The 15,111-nt window shown below is 33.5% G+C and overlaps 1 pseudogene; it reads left to right on the top strand.

The window, feature by feature from the left end:
• Window positions 1-13,214: 13,214 nt before the first annotated feature.
• LOC145940246 (uncharacterized) lies at window positions 13,215-14,811 on the top strand (annotated as a pseudogene).
• The last annotated feature ends 300 nt before the right edge of the window (window positions 14,812-15,111 follow it).

Genomic DNA, 15,111 nt, shown 5'->3' with positions numbered 1-15,111 from the left:
GATACAAGTGCGAGAAGTTGGCAATTGTCGCACGAGTGGGGGGAATGGACGCACGAGCCGAAGGCGAGTGCGTTCACCCCCACGAGTGCGAGAATTGCCAACTCGCACTTGTATCACATACTATTTTATATCACGAGTGCGAACTATGTGGAATGAGAGGGTGGAAGTATGCGAGGGAGTAAAACGCAATGGACTAGTGGGGGTCCAGGGGGCGAAGCCCCCTGGCGGGGGGTCTGCGGGGGGCGGAGCCCCCCGCAAAAGAGAAAGTCTTATGAAATATAAAGAGATTTTATTTATATCTTGTTTTTACAATGAAATATAATAGGCAAGCAAAATAAAGTAAGTCTTAATTTTATTATTTTCTAATAGAAAATAACAAAAAAAAATAAATAAAATAAGGAATCTTTGGTTTCTTTGATAAGTAATAACAAAAAAATAAAGTAAATTAATCTTTGGTTTCTTTAATAAGTAATAACAAAAAAAAATAAAAATGAAAATAAATTAGTCTTTTTTTCCTTCAATAGACATGTTGTGTATTGTGCAGTTATTTAATGTTAATGAAATATAATTTGTTTGGCGTGCTGTTAATATTTCTTTCGAAATCTCTATATTCTCTATATTCTCTTTATTTGTACTTGTTATAATATTTATAGTGTCTAAGTTTTTTGTATTTTGCATGTTGTTTTTGGATGTTGATGGATTTTCATTACTGATATTTAAATATGTTTTTGATGTTTCTGAAGTTGAAGAGCTGGGCTTATTTATTATTTCGTGTGTAATTTGATTATAGATTTTTTTTTTATTACTGAGGGAGTCTTCCACGTATCCTTCAGCAACAGTGCTGGATTTCCAGCCGCCATGTCTTTTTAACGTCATAATATCAGCTCCTGCGTCTGCTAGTAGTGTAGCAGAAGTTCTACGGAAGGTGTGGCCAGTGTAACAATCAGGATGTGGTAGCTTTAGATATGATGCAATGATTTGTGGCATTTTGCCAAATGTGTTTATTCCTATTGGCTGTTTAGTGCATCGTCCGTTTTGATATTTTAAAAAAAACCTTGAAGTTTCAGTGTTTTTTGGTCTTAAATTTATGTAATTTTTAACAATGGTGTAAAACTCATTACTAATTACAAAGGATCTTGGTTTGTAATTTTTTGTCATTGTAATTGAAACAAGGAAGATAGAATCCTTGTCTTCGATATCATTAATTGTTATTTTAGTCAATTCCTCCCTTCTACATGCACCGCAAATACCAAGAATCATAGCTACCTGTAAATAATTAAGTATATGTGTAGATAATGTATAGAATTTTTTATTAAATATAAAAATTGATTGATACCTTTATAGCTAAATATTTATTATCATCAGCTTCATTTAAAAATGTTTTGATTTGTTCCGCTGTCAAAACTTTTGATTTTTTAGGTTGATATCCTTTAGATTGTTTCTTCATAAATGAAGTGAGTATATTGTATGTATTTATATTTATATTATTGTTGATATTGAGAGTACTTTTTAGCATAGAATAAATTGCCCACAAACTGGATGGTTTGTGGATTTGTGATAATTCTGTAAAATATGCTAACAATGTGTTTTGAGAGAATGATCTTATATTTTTGGCAGTTGTCCAGTTTATAAATTTATTATATGCAGCTGTATATTTTTCTTTCGATTTTTCAGGCAAGAGATTTTCGATGGTGTTTCTTGCCATTTCTGTAATTTCTGGAGGTGATTCATTTTCACTGTTGTCTAATGTGATGTTCGATGTCATTTTTAGTTTTTTATATTGACTCGTTTCAATGCGATGTAAAACACTGGAAGTGACTGATTGTGATTGTGAGGTTAAGCTAGTTGAAGTTAGTAGCGGTTGTGCACTGCGAGATGACATTAGGAAGAAAGTGTTTGTAGCATTTGCAGCGTGAAATAATGAGCTTGTAGCGTGAAATAATGGGTTTGAAGCGTGAAATAATGAGTTTGAAGCGTGAAATAATGGGTTTTGAAGCGTCTGTAGTGTGTTGCGTGTGAAAATGGCTACTTTGCGCACGGAAAACAGTGCGCAAAGTAGGCATTTACGCGCACGCGTGATATAAAATTATATAAACAACATAAACTGTAAACGTTCTGATAATTTCATTCCTTCTCTTTATGTTTAATAATATTTTTATTCTAACGAAAATTAGAAAACTAGGATTTATTTTATTTTTTTATAAAAAAAGATCTGTTTTTTTAAGATACAAAAATTCAAAGAGAAAAAGATGAGAAATGTTACTAAAGTTAATCATACAAAAATGTTAAGTTTCTTATGATTAAAATTTTACGGTGGAAAGTTAAAAATGATAAAAAAATGCAGTGAGATGATATATTTCTTATCTTATATTAATTTTATAGTAAACAAATATATATTTTATTGGTTGTTGGATTATGCAAAGTATCTCCCTGGAAAAACCGAAAAAAATCAGGGATTGTCAGGATCTTTTTTAATCCGAGAATTCTTGTGGAGTTTTATCAAGACTCGGAGAATTTTTTTCAAAAATTGTCTCTAATAAGTTTATTTATATGACAAGCAGTTGATTTAAGTTAAGTTAGCAATCATATATGTACCTTAAAAAGTCAAATATTTTGTGTTCTTTAAAATATGTGATTTTATAAATGTTAACCCTGTTATAAAACAGAAAATATTATGGAAAATATATTATACATAATATAGAAACGAAAAATATGTTAAACGCATTATGTCTTATATTTAATAATTCTTTTTTTATTTTATTGTGCAGAAGAGCATAAGTTTATTGTGTAATGACAAATATTAGTTACGTTTTGAAAACTTATACATACTACATTATAGTATAGTTTTATTGTATCGTTGGCAAACAAAAATAAAAAAAAAAACATGTACATGTTTCTGCGACATACACATCAGTATGTCGGGTTGCCTATTCGTGCAGGCGCGCATGGTTGTTCACAACTGCGCCTGTGTTCGCAGCTTATACGAATGAATATAGCTGCGCTAAAGCCTACGCAGCTATGAACGACCATGCGCGCCTGCACGAATAGGCAACCCGACATACTGATGTGTATGTCGCAGAAACACCCTGTACACGTATTTTTGTGTGAGTGTATGTACATATATATATATATATATATATATATATATATATATATATATATAAAGATAATTACAGTTATATACATATATTTGCGAATAATATTTCTAATTTACTTTTCAATTATTATTTATGATTTTAAAAAGTTTTGTCATGCACACACATAGATTATATATTTTTTAAAAATAAATTTTTATATTGGTATAAAAAAATTACTAGAGCCATAGTATTGAAAATATATTAAATATCATTACGCTATACATAGTAAAAAACTTTTCTTAAAAAAATGTATCATTTTTACCATTAACACGTGATTTAGTTTTTCTAGAAATTTGATTGTGGATCCAGCTTCTAATTTGTGGAATGGAACGACGGCTTAAACATTTGTTTTTCATTTTAATTTCTACCATTTGTTTTCCTGAAGGCAAACGTCCTTCCGTCATCTCTTGTTTAAATGCTGTAATTATTATATTACTTTCTTCTTGTGTCCATCTTACGCGTTTTGTGGAACCATACGGTGAAGCTGCATAAAATTAAAATGTTACTATTATAAGAAATATTGCACATACAATAAGAAAATTAGATAATTTTCATATATACTTACTACTACGTTTTTTTCTTTTATTTGTAGTATTACAAATTAAATTTGTATCTGAATCTGAATCATTGTCATTGTTCACTTGAAGTGTTTTATTGACAGTAAAATTATCTTTATCTGTATTAATGTGAAAGTCATTTTGTTGAATATCATCTTCAAAATCATGTTCTTCACCCTGCGCTATTTTAAGTAATCGAGACATTTTAACTATTTCAAGTTGTGGAATAGACTGACGATAATGTTGCATGTAAATACTTTTATCATGGCCTAGATAATCGGCTAATTGTGTTATGTCAAGGTCCGACAGATTCAATGTAATGCATCTAGTTGCAATATGCTTGCGAAGCTTTGTACCTCGTAATCTAAGAGGCATACTTGCTCCACAGTCTAAGGAATATGTGCGTAATAAATCGCATGCTCTTATATATTGTGACGTGGTCGTCACGACGCGCGTCCGCCCCAGCCTAATCGCGGGGCAAAAAGCCAAGCGGTCACGCCAATCGCGAGAGAGCGAGAGAGAGAGAGCGAAACCGAAAATCCCAGAGAGACTGAGCAACACAGTATCAATTGTTACTAATTCGCGTGTATTTTACTTTATTTTTGGGAGCCTGACCGAGAGAGAATATTGTCGCTGGAGAAAGAGAGAGAGAGGTGTTGTGGTCGCAGGAAAGAGACAGCCGCGGTTGGAGAGATTAGCGAGATAAACATACCGCCGAGAACCGTAAGGACTGCCCTTCCTAACAACAAAGAAGGAAGCAAATACAGAGCGTCACGTAGGAATTCGGCCTTGACAATCTACTGACAGGAGATCCAGTGAGGCGCCCGACAACAGGCGCCGGAAGGGCCCAGACCGGGAAGATAACTTTCCTCCCGCGGGTTACCGCTCCGTCGGATACTGGACACAAGGCCACCGCGGGGAGGCCCGCGGCGCGAGGTCGCGAGGGCCTCGAAACCCCACGCAAATACCGCGCGAATAAATATATTTTGTCACCATCACGAGGGGTGCTGTGAACCCCCGTACGGCCTTGCTAATCTCGCGCGACGACGGTAGACGGCACGGCGCCGTAATTGGTTATCGCGTACGCACCCCGCGTGCGCAGCATTGATCCAGCTGTCGATTTTCGGGCCGATAGATCCGGCAGATTGGTGCGACCGCTCAACTTAGCGAGACGTGTGACGACCTGAGCTCGATTCTGGCGATAAAGACGAGCTCAAGAGGGACCAAGTCGAAGGGAGAAGTACCGGTGAGGCTACCCTTTCGTAAGCGTATCAACTAATTATCACGTCTGTCACGGTGTTAATCCGAGTCTCGTCCGTTCTGACGCGATTGTCTTATTTAGTGAAGTTTTGTCGCGTGGGCTCTGCCTTAGTCGGGAAACTATTTGGTGTAAGAGCGATCGACGTCAAGCGGCGAGTACTTTCGCACCTTCGGGCAAGTGAATAATATTAACGCGAAATCTTCGTCTCTCTGGGATTCGATCATATATGTCGTGTCTCATATTACACGGTTGTCGCGTCTTTCTCTAATATTACTTCTGTTAGTGCGTATATTTGTCGGGTCTCGTTGTTGTATGCGTTATCCGGCTGTGTCCGGACGTCACCTTGTGTTAATCTCATCGCGGAGGAATTCGACATAAAGAGAGTGATAACGCAGTTCGCGACCACCGGCGAGCGCGTTAGAGAGAGATTACGAGCGAGAGAGCGAGCGCAGTCGAGCGCGCGAGTGAGAGAGAACGCGCGCGAGTGAGAGAGATTACTAGCGAGAGAGCGAGCGTAGTCGAGCGCGCGAGTGAGAGAGAACGCGCGCGAGTGAGAGAGATTACGAGCGAGAGAGCGAGCGTAGTCGAGCGCGTGAGTGAGAGAGACAGCGCGCGGAAAAGATTCCGGCGCCCTCGATTCACCGGTGAATTTCGCCCGTCGGATCGCGAAAAATAGATTAATCCAGATATTGTATCACTCTCCAGTCTCGTCGCCGATATGAACTTCCGATTGTTCGCGATCTAAGTCAGTTCGATAATGTCTATTTGTATGGTCGCGGTTATTCTTTCGTATTTGTCTATGCTATAGATGCGCGTATCTCGGACTTAAGCTTGTCGCGGATATAACTCTGTGTTCAATCGTCGAAATATTTTCTTTTGTATAGAATTTTGGATTTACTGTGTCTTGTATATTATCTTCCGTCTTTATAGTCATTTCTTTATTACTTTCGTAGTTTTCCATTATACTTCATTATTAATATCGGTTCCAGTTATATTTTGTTATCTTCAACTTTTATTTATTATCTTTTGTTATAAAATTTATTCTCTGATTATCATCCGCTATTATATTTTTCTTTTATATTTATTTCTATTACATTGGTTTATAATAAACTTCATTATTTTGCTTTGCTTAACTAAATCGCATACTGCTTTTCTTTAGTACTGTCAACTTAAATGTCTGTGTCGTCATTTCTGTGTTCATCACATCGCGAAAAGAATGTAATTTCCTTCCGTTAGAGCAATTTCGACAACCACACCCTGCCCCTCTGCCGTTAGGCGAGCTAGTTAGCCCGTAGCGGGATTCCCGGCCAAAACTTTGCGTTGGGTTCGCGATTTGTGGTTTGATGCGTGAAAGACCGCGTCTGGCGCCCAAAACTAGTCTCTCGCGAATATCACGGCTGGCGTTCTGCTGCGGCACGCGCGGGACGTCCCCGAGCTTAGTTCCGCCGCGTGAAACATTAAAACCCCTGTGTTTTGACGACGGCCAAGCTCCGTTCTTCCGGCTTTTAATCGAGTCGGGAGAAAAAGACGTCGCAATATTTAAATCGATTTTTATCATAACCTGGTAAAGCAAAGATATATGGGTTTTTTTCGGGTATGTTTGCTTCCTTACGATACTGTAAGAGCAAATCTATAGAGCTTTTCATTTCACTATCCAAAAGAACAGGTACAGATCTTCCTAATTTTCCTCTAATGAGAAATCTTACATATTTATTGGCAATCTAAAATAATTATTTATTGTATTACTTACAGAAATATTTAAAATTAATTATTTAATATAATTGCAAATATTGTTAAAATGTTGAATTAATAATCTATTAATAATATTTAAACTCTTTTAGATACTATTAATTAACAACATTCAAGAGAGCGAGAGAGAGACAGAGAGAGAGAGAGTTTACATCTTTCTCTATATATACATTAACTATTCAATAAAAAATAAAATATGTTCTATAATTGCAAGATATAATTGATAAATTATAAATTAAATTATCTTAATATATTTCATAAATATATGAAAAATTCAATTTCTGCTCTCTCTCTCTCTCTCTCTCTCTCTCTCTCTCTCTCTCTCTCTCTCTCTCTCTCTCTCTCTCTCTCTCTCTCTCTCTTAATTATTAAAAGAATATGTAAATAGAAATTCAAAACTTTTTCTTTGAAAAGAAATTTTTTCTCTTTTTGAACAATCTAAATTTATATTTTATATTTAAAAAATTTTATATTTTATAAATTATATTTTCAAACTTATTAAAAATAATCTGATATGTAAAAATTGGAATATTTCTCTTTATAAATATATGATATATTAAAAATGCTCTATTCTCTATATCAAATTTATTTTAATCTATCATATTTTATAATAAATAAATCTGTTATATTTTGTAAAATATTTATATTTAATATATAATATATATTTTAATCTGCAGTGTAATATTTGTTGTATTATACTAAGTGATGATTATTGAATTGTACATAATTTATTCTGTGCATGTTATTTAATTGATTTATAACATTTAGATCCTTAGTTTTTTTATGTAGTATATAATAAAAATATATAATAATAAATAATAATCATATAGAAAATATACAAAAAGTAAACATACCTTTTGAGCTTCAGGCTTTAAAGATTCATATAAATCTGGATTCGTTCGCTCATTTATATCTTCCTGATGTTTGTAATCATCAATAGATATACGTTCTATTTCTCCGGCTCTTCGCCTATTGAACACTTGAACGGATATCAAGGTAAATTGTGCTAGCTGCCGCCAATTATTGTATGTAAATGTCTCACTGAGTCGTTGAAATGCCGAGCGCCTATTAGGTTGTAGGAAATTGTGTAATAATTTTATGTCTTCTAATGAAGGTAAATCCTGTACTTTATAGCGCTTAGCTTGTAATATGAATTCTTCAACAGTTTTATTAACAGACACACTAAAATCTTCTTGGAGTAACTTTAAAAAGTTTTCTATATCAACTTTGGCTTGCAATTTATTTTTTTTTATACATTCAGCAATACCCATATTTCCTATTTGTTTTATGAGTGTGCCAATTCTTGATGCAACAGGAGCTGCATAAATTTTTGTGCTTGTATTAAAACCTGCTACTTGATTTACAGCTGTAATACAATCATCATATATCGATGGATGATAAATACTGTAAAAATCTGTTACATTCTTATTAATCCTTTTGAGGATTTGTAAAAATCTTCCTAATAATCTTAAACGAGATCTTATCATATCTTGTTGGTGCTGATGCTTGTATTTCAAACATAATTTATTGCCGTAAGTAATTAATAATTCATCATATCTAATTAATCTAATAATATCATCCTCTCTTAATACTGGAAATACAACATTTCTCAAAATAGAATTTGCACATTCATGAATTCGGCCTTGGACTTTTCTGCCAAGCATTTTGACACATATGCCAACAGTTTTCTGAGTGCACTCTTTAAAATGATGACGTATATTATTTTTTGTAAAAAAGCCTTTACATCCAGCGCAACATATAAAATCACATGCAGTTTTTTTTCTTGATTTTCTTGATTTTCTTGTTTTTTTCTTGATTTTCTGCTGGTCTTCTACAAACTATAAGCTCTTCCTTATTATATGCAGGATCTGTGTTGAACAAATAATTTCCTCTTCGTCTGAGAAGTCCAATAATCTTCTGCCTTTCTTTATTACCTAATATAAAATACAATATTTGTATTAAAAAAGAAATAAAAATATAATTAAATTATTAATATAATACAATTATCGAATATTTATATATACAATTAGAAAATACACAAAGAACGGTATTCTATAATTAGAAAATAGTTTGAGAGCATATGCATTAATTAATACATATAATAATATATATTTTTCAAAACTTGCTCTTAAATATGTTTAATAAATACGATATCCAAAAAATTCTATTATAAAATAATTTTCAATAAAATAATGCAATAAGTAATAAATAAATTCTATTGTAAAAATAATAATTCAATAAAATAAAATAATTCATTAAATAATGGAAATATCGCTGCTAGATAATAAATAGAATAAATAAAAATAAATATCAAAAATACATATTTCAACAATATATTTTCTATACCTTTCGGTAGTGCAGCAAATTTTTTTACTTCTTCATTTTTATGCACCCGTTCTAGATGCCTACTTATCTTCGATTGCATTTTCTTGCAATAACAAAAATTTTGTTTTCCTGTACCTTTAGGATTTGAACAATTAACTTGTAAATTTGTATCATCACAGATTTTTTGTCCAGAAATATTTAATGAAGTTTTTAAACTACTTCCTGTAACGTTATTAGATTCTATTGGACATGATGGTACAGAAATATTATTCTCCTCATCAGAATCTTCTGAATCTGAATAGCAATAATCAGGATTTCTATCTATATTATCATTGCTACAGTCACTGCTATTATCAGGAGAATTATTTACATTAGAAGGTGCTTTATGAAACTGTTTCAAGTTCTTATTAGTATCTTGCATCAGGTTTGCTTCATATGTACTATTATTATTTACTTCATTTCTATTATTATCCTGAGTTTCCATATTATCACTATCGTTGTAACTGCAGCAGTCATCAAGATTATCATTAAGCATATTATTTTCGTCTGTATTCCAATTTATTATACTATTCAAAGATACGTCTAAATGATTCAGTTCGTCAGTTGAAATTATTTGATCACGACTGCATTATAATGTAGAATTATTAGTATTCGTTTCAGATAGAATAAGTATATCATTATATAGATTGTATTCTGGTAGCGTAACATTAGAAAATTCATCTCGTACTAATTCAATACTTATTTTTTCATCTAACTTATTTTGATTTTGTTTCGTCAGCTCTTCAGTATTTACAACTTTAGAAAGTGTTTCAAAATCCTTTGTGGTTTCATTAGTACATTCAGATTCATCAGTACCATTACAAGGAACAGTATCGTTGTCGACATTATTATTGACTGTAAAATAAAGATGCTTCTGTAATTAACTGAAACATATTACAGTTTCTTTTCATTTTTTATAATATAAACAAAAATTACAATGCTTACCATTGTCTTCATTCAATTGCACGACTGGTATTTTCAAACTTAAGTTATCACTTGTATTTGTACATAGATTGTTGTCTAACACAACATTAGAGATAATTTCATTTCGTAATTCAGCATTAACATTTTTATCTAACGTATCAGTTTGTTTCATTAAATCGTCAGAATGTACAGCTTCTATACTAGTAGGAAGTGTTTGAGAACCATTTATTGTTTCAATAATAGATTCAGATTTATTAGTTAAATTATAAGCAATGTGTGGCTCAACATTATCAATGACTATAAAACAATAAATTATGATCATTTGTAAAATAATAAAAAGTTTAATAAAATATTAAAATATTATGTAACTTGTAAAATATTTTATAATATAAGCAAAAATTATGTTTCTTACCTTTATTTAATTGCATGACTGGTATATCTAGATTGCATTCTGGCAATGTGACATTAGAAGCAAATTTATTTTGTACTAATTCAGTACTTATCTTTTCATCTAACTTATTTTGATTTTGTTTCGTCAGCTCTTCAGTATTTACAACTTTAGAAAGTGTTTCAAAATCCTTTGTGGTTTCATTAATACATTCAGATTCATCAGTACCATTACGAGGAACAATATCGTTGTCGACATTATTATTGACTGTAAAATAAAGATTCTTCTGTAATTAACTGAAACATATTACAGTTTCTTTTCATTTTTTATAATATAAACAAAAATTACAATGCTTACCATTGTCTTCATTCAATTGTACGACTGGTATTTTCAAACTTAAGTTATCACTTGTATTTGTACATAGATTGTTGTCTAACACAACATTAGAGATAATTTCATTTCATAATTCAGCATTAACATTTTTATCTAACGTATCAGTTTGTTTCATTAAATCATCAGAATGTACAGCTTTTATACTGGTAGGAAGTGTTTGAAAATTATTTATTTGGACAACAGATTCAGATTCATTAGTTATATTGCGATTGCATTGTGTATCAATATTATCACCGACTGTAAAAAAATGAATTATAGTCAATTGTAAAATATTTTGTATCATAATGTATATAAGCAAGAATTAAATTCTTATCTTCACTCAATTGCATGACTGATACATATGGATTGCATGCTGGCAGTGTAATATTAGAAGTCGATTTATTTTGTAACGGTCGCTTTTCGCGAGCTCGGAATAACTCGGTCGGGATCAGGGCTCGTAAAAAGGGTGAGACAACGAACGTAACGGTTATTAGTAACAACTGTAATTTATTAATTTAGGTGTCTGTATGTACAAGTGTGCGTGTGTGTGCGTGTGTGGGTGTGTAACGGTCGTTAAAGCCCGTGTATTATGCGGGTCTTTAAATCGCTTCGGAGTGTTTACGTCGCCCGCGAGACGCGGGGTCGGTGCGGCGAGCGGGGCGCTCGGTGTTGTCGCGGCGCGAGTCGGCGCGAGTAGAAAAACGCGTCAGCTGAGAGCGGCCGCTCTCTTCGATATATCGAAGAGAGCGCAATCGAACGGCGCGCGTATGAGTCGGATTTCGCGGACCGTGATTTCGGCGTGGACGCGACGAATCGGCGTGTCACGGCCGTCCGTATGGGTGGCGGGGGGAGGAACGCACTGACGGTCGAGAACCCTCGACGAAGGCGGCGGAGCTCCACCCGCTGACGTCAGCGCGCTGTTTGCGGGGTGCGGTCGGAACCCCGGACTCCCGAGAATAGCTCGGGGGAGACAGAGTACCCTCTACCTCGAAGTCGGGGGACGGTGGAGGCGGAAGCCGGAAGTTCGGAGCACGGAGATTACCTCCGCAGAGGCAGCGTACGCGTCTACCTCGGGCTCTTTTTCCGGGCGGAAGGATTCTCCGATACGACGGAGTCGGAACGGTATCTGAGAGAGCTGTTATCGCGAGCTCTCTTTTTATATGGATCGAGTAACGGGATCGGAGGCTGGATCGAAGGAGAGGGAGTGGGGGTGATAATCCTCGGCTTATTTCGGCGCGCGTCGGGCGTTTTCGGGGAACCGTGTTTAACGGTTGAATAATTAAATGTGGCGCTCAGCGCCTGCTACCCTGCCCGGCCGGTGTTCGCCGGGCGCAGCCTTCCGACGGATGGACGGTCGGGAACGACGCGGGGGCGTTGTTACAATTTCCTAATTCAATACTGATATTTTTATCACACATATTACTTTGTTTTGTCAACTCTTCAATATTTATAATTTCAGCAGAAAGTGTTTGAAAATAATTTGTAATAATACAGTCAAATCCATCAATGGTATTATGGACAACAGTATGTATCAAGGTTAAAAATTAAAAATTACTAATAATTATTATAACATGCTACAATCTTTTAATATATATTTTTTATAATATATATAAAAATTATAATACTTACCAATGTCTTTGTGCAATTGTAAGACTGGTATTTTTAAATTTAAATTTTCAGCTATTGCTTCAAGCATTTTATGATTATCTATATCAAAACATTTTTATATTCATTAGTACTTTATAAATATAATTTGGTTATAACTATCAGAAAAATGCATCTATTAATGTTAATAAAATTGAAAAAAATGTGAATTTGTTGTAGTGTTTATAAATTAAAAAAAATAGAATATAATTACTAACATTAAGTTAGAATATAATTACAAATTAAAGAATTTCTTTAGAGTAACATGTTTATATTTATAATCATAAACATTAAAAAAATTATAGAATTTAAACAATATTTTATGCTTACAATAAAATACTTACCATTCAATACTATTAATTGTTTCCTTCTTCGTGTATTGCGAATGTGAACAGAATACTTTTTTTGATATTTATATAGACCATACATGTTAAATTATCGCTAAAGCGATATCATTAGTAGTTTCAAATATAACCTTTATTAATGCAATACGCGCGTTTGTAAAACTATTACGCTATCTGAGATTTGGACACACATTATTAAAATATATCACGTACTGGCTATGTTTAATAGCATATAAAGCACTTCGTAAACGTTAATAAGGTTATTAATATGCAACGCAAATTTGTGGAACAAGTCTTTAGCCGGGAGCACACACTTTTCCATAACGCATAACGCATAACGCATAAGGAAATGAGCCAATCAGAATCTTTTATTTTTACCTCCCCTTCTCGTTCCGAGGAGCTTGCATTGTGCATAAAGCATAAAGCATAAAGGGTCGAAAAATACGTAAGAACGAATTTTTATGGTTATGGATTGTGCGAAGAGAAGTGCCGCGTACTACACATACGACAAACTATAGACAGTTTCTAGAGTTTCTAACCTTTCTTTTCGGAATATATCTGTGAAGGTATGTTTAGATGTTCTTTATTATATCATTATAATAATAGATAAAATTCTTTGACTATCATAAAATTGTTTTTCTATTATTAAATTATTTATCTGTATTTTTATTAATAGGAAAATGGATCATGACTCGTATCATTATATTTCATTATATCAAGACGAGGACGAGGATTTCGATGATGATGAAAGTAAAAATGAAATGAGTGGAGATGCTTTACTTATTTCTTTAGTACGTGACTATCCTTATTTATACAATAAGGAACTGACTGATTTCAAAGATAGCATTAAAAAACAGAATGCTTGGGTAGAAATTGGAGGTATCATGGGCATGACAGGTACGTACATATAATGCCCTAATAATATAATATATGCCTTTCTGAATTATACATTTGAATTATACATTCAAACATTATTCACATTAGACATTATAGGTCTGTTTTCTTTAGCTAAACTTTTTGCATAGTTCTTTTCTCTTTTACTTTTCACATTTTCATTGAAGAGAAATAATGTTTAATGTAATTTTTATTATAAGTGGAAGAGTGTCAAACCAGATGGATGCGACTGAGGGAGCGCTATTCACGCGAAAAAAGCAACAACAAGAAGAAACAACCACTGGAAGTGGTGTATCAAAAAGAAAAACGTTTGAATTTTTCGACAATATGCAATTCCTGGACCGATTTGTTAAAAGGAGAAGGTATGATTAATATGTAATTATCTATAATATAGAATATAATATAGAAATTAGAATAGTTAATAAAGTGCATTTTTCTGCTTTCTTTTCCAGAACGATGACTAACATACAAAACAAAAGCATACCTCCAGTGACAGGATCTTGTAATCTTAATCTACAAAAGTATGTAACACATAAATTAATTATCACCAATTTTCATATAAAGTAGGAATCTTATATTTGTACATCAATAATAAAACTTTTGTTATTTTGTTTCAGAAATTTTGGCTTACATAATGATGAAAAAGAGAATAATTCATCTTCTGTAAACGTGGCTACTTTAAGAAAACAACCATCAATAAAAAGCATCATAGATTTAACAAGTAACACTGCGCAGCATGTAGAGTCAGTAAAAATTGTCATGTATTTTAAATTTATATATGCATACAGAGACATATAGAATAATGACGTGTTAAAATTTCTTTGTTTTTAGTAAAGACTCCTTAACTCCGGATTTGCATTCAAATGTATCTGATAGCTCCACATCTGCAGTAAGTGTCTCTAGCTATACGGCTACACGGGACAAAAGTTTAACTGGACAACAGATAAAGTCAAAAGGAAGAAAACCTCAGCCGGATGTTCTAGAAAATGCCATTGGTAAAGTTACTTCTTTATTAGAGAACAGATATGTTCCAGTTTCTTCATCACCGTCTCTAAAGCCGGAAATAGAAGAAGATATGGCTTTTTGTCAATTAATACTTTCATTATTGGTTAATATGTCCCAATGTACAAAGGCAGATAAAAAGAAAGCAATGTTGCGTATTTTATATGATATATAATTGTTATATCTTATGCGGGGGCTACAATGGCAGCAGGAGTACAGAGTACAAGAGTAAGCAGTAAGCAGTACGAAATGGGATTCGTTCATTTCGTCGGGAGTAACGAAATGAACGAATCCCATTTCGTACTGCTTACTGCTTACTCTTGTACTCTGTACTCCTGCTGCCATTGTAGCCCCCGCATTATATAACATTCTACGTTTGTTTCTTTTATATGACATGTAATTAGTAGGGCCATTCCACAATAGGTTGCAAATGCTTTCGTTGCCAGTTGATAATTGCGAATTGACCAATCGGATT

This window comes from Prenolepis imparis, unplaced genomic scaffold (assembly GCF_030444845.1).
Source record: "Prenolepis imparis isolate NDT839.2.m4 unplaced genomic scaffold, iyPreImpa1.0 SCAF_9, whole genome shotgun sequence".
Lineage (NCBI taxonomy): Eukaryota > Metazoa > Arthropoda > Insecta > Hymenoptera > Formicidae > Prenolepis > Prenolepis imparis.
Note: the sequence above shows the minus strand (reverse complement) of the source record. Positions and strands in the feature narration are given on the sequence as shown.